General features: G+C 38.6%; 1 non-coding gene across 1 annotated transcript; it reads left to right on the top strand.

Annotated features, from left to right (window-relative positions):
- The first annotated feature begins 1,072 nt into the window (after positions 1-1,072).
- Positions 1,073-1,180, top strand: LOC127741788 (small nucleolar RNA R71). The gene has a single exon (XR_008002993.1). It is a non-coding gene; the product is annotated as a small nucleolar RNA R71 (small nucleolar RNA).
- Positions 1,181-2,991: the final 1,811 nt, after the last annotated feature.

Genomic DNA, 2,991 nt, shown 5'->3' with positions numbered 1-2,991 from the left:
AAGTCTCATTTCCAAATAACTTGTCATTTAGCTTCATGATTGCTCCAAGGTATTTGGCAACTTGCTCTTCAGTGACATACTCATCCTCTTCAGAGAAAGAATACTCATCAGAGCTCATGAATGGCAGAAGTAAGTCCAATGGAATCTCTATGGTCTCAGCTTGAGCCTCAGATTCCCATGGTTCCTCAGTGGGGAACTCATTGGAGGCCAGTGGACGCCCAGTGAGGCCTTCCTCAGTGGCGTTCACTGCCTCTCCTTCCTCCCAAAATTTGGCCATGTTAATGGCCTTGCACTCTCCTTTTGGATTTTCTTCTGTATTGCTTGGGAGAGTACTAGGAGGGAGTTCAGTAACTTTCTTATTTAGCTGACCCACTTGTGCCTCCAAGTTTCTAATGGAGGACCTTGTTTCAGTTATGAAACTTTGAGTGGTTTTGATTAGATCAAAGACTATAGTTGCTAAGTCAGAGGAATTCTGCTTAGAATTCTCTGTCTGTTGCTGAGAAGATGATGGAAAAGGCTTGCCATTGCTAAACCTGTTTCTTCCACCATTATTGTTGTTGAAAACTTTCCTGTTTCTTCCACCATAATTGTTGTTGAAACCTTGTTGGGGTCTCTGTTGATCCTTCCATAAAAAATTTGGATGATTTCTCCATGAAGGATTATAGGTGTTTCCATAGGGTTCTCCCATGTAATTCACCTCTTCCATTGAAGGGTTCTCAGGATCATAAGCTTCTTCCTCAGATGAAGCCTCCTTAGTACTGCTTGGTGCATTTTGCATTCCAGACATACTTTGAGAAATCATATTGACTTGTTGAGTCAATATTTTATTCTCAGCCAATATGGCATTCAGAGTGTCAATCTTAAGAATTCCTTTCTTCTGACTAGTCCCATTGTTCATAAGATTTCTTTCAGAAGTGTACATGAATTGGTTATTTGCAACCATTTCAATCAGTTCTTGAGCTTCAGTAGGTGTCTTTTTCAGATGAAGAGATCCTCCTACAGAGCTATCCAAAGACATCTTGGATAGTTCAGAGAGACCATCATAGAAAATACCTATGGTGCTCCATTCAGAAAGCATATCAGAAGGACACTTTCTGATTAATTGTTTGTATCTTTTCCAAGCTTCATAGAGGGATTCTCCTTCCTTCTGTCTGAAGGTTTGGACTTCCACTCTAAGCTTACTCAATTTTTGAGGTGGAAAGAACTTTGCCAAGAAGGCATTGACTAGCTTTTCCCAAGAGTCCAGGCTTTCTTTAGGTTGAGAGTCCAACCATGTTCTAGCTCTGTCTCTTACAGCAAAAGGGAATAGCATAAGTCTGTAGACCTCAAGGTCAACCCCATTAGTCTTGACAGTGTCACAGATTTGCAAGAAGCTCCCTAGCAGGACTCTTGATGCCAAGGCATCTTAGGCTAGTTTCACTAGCATTTTTCTGTTAGTTTTAGTTGTTTTATGCATTTTCTTGAGCTTAAAGTAACCAAGAATGGTTAAATGAACAACAAAGCAATGAACCATCCAAAACATTATGATTTTGATGCAAATTCCATGAGTTTTTAGTGATATTACTTGAATGCTATGAATGGATGAATTCTCATGAAATTTTGCAAGACTTTGATGCAATTGTTTGGATGATTTCAAGGAAGAGAGGCTAGGCAAGGAAGCAACAAAATCAATGAAGGAAGCTTGAAATTCAAATGGGACGTTTAAGCTCCAGTTTAAGCCTAAACTGGAGCTTAAACGCCAAAATCATGAGAAGAGAGGAAATGCTGTAACTGGCGTTTAACCTCCAGTTTGACCTTAAACTGGAAGTTAAACGCCAGAATGAGAAAGGGCACTAAGAAGCATTCCACGTTTAACCTCCAGTTTGACCTTAAATTGGAGGTTAAACGCCAGAATGATGATTTGAACCAAGGGAGTATTCCACGTTTAACCTCTAGTTTAACCTTAAACTAGAGGTTAAACACCAGAAGCAAGAGAGGCACCAGGAGCATTCCACGTTTAACCTCTAGTTTGACCTCAAACTAGAGGTTAAACGTGTTCGACCATTTCCTTCCTCCAGGGTGTTTTCTTCATTCCACGTTTAAGTTTTAGTTTGACCTTAAACTGAAACTTAAACTTCAATTTAAACACCACTATTTGAAAAGGTTTCTGGGCCAATTATATTGAAGTTTAAGTTAGCAATTGAGCACAAATATTAACTTAAACTTATTATGGCATGAAACCCAATTGAATATCATGGTTTGTGGGAATTGGGCCTGAAGAATTGATGAGTCTGGAACTTCAAATTGTTGAGTCTTGTGTCATTACTTGTTTATCACTAAGTTTGCTCAATGAATGTTACAGAATTGGATCACAGCCTCATCAGGATTATGGACCATAAGCCTAAAGCAAAAGGAAATCAAGGAAAGGCCTCAAAGCCCAAGAAACACAACAGAAGTTCAATTTAGAAAGTGTATAAATAGGATAGAATTGAAGTTAGTTAGGACCTTTTGACACTTTAGAATTTTTCATACTGTAATTGAATTGAGAGCTATGACTCACTAAACCCCTTTCATTGGGTTAGGGAGCTCTATTGTAATTCAATGAATCAATAATAGTTTTCATCTTCTTCTTCAATCTTTTCTCTTGAATTTTGTTAGAAAGCTTCTCGATCTAATTCCATTGGGTAATTGTCTTGGGAAAGAAATTACCCATAATTGGAATCCTTCGGAACCTTGGGAAAGGAATGGAGGATTCATGCTAGAGAAGCTTTCTCACAGTGAATTGGATTGGGGTTTGGATGGATATTGTGACATGTAATCCTACCAAATTGTGGTCCATGAAACTGTGTGGTATAATCAGTGATCGAGCAATCATCTCTTCTTATGAACATTTAAACCAAGGGATTGGGAATCTGTTTGTTTTTAGAGAGAATTGGTGAGCCAAGGAAATGGGATCCAATCATATAAGATTGCCAAGCAAAATTCAATGAATGCATTGGTTGAGGAAGAGAT

Source organism: Arachis duranensis, chromosome 9 (genome assembly GCF_000817695.3).
Source record: "Arachis duranensis cultivar V14167 chromosome 9, aradu.V14167.gnm2.J7QH, whole genome shotgun sequence".
In the NCBI taxonomy this organism is placed as follows: Eukaryota; Viridiplantae; Streptophyta; class Magnoliopsida; order Fabales; family Fabaceae; genus Arachis; species Arachis duranensis.
Note: the sequence above shows the minus strand (reverse complement) of the source record. Positions and strands in the feature narration are given on the sequence as shown.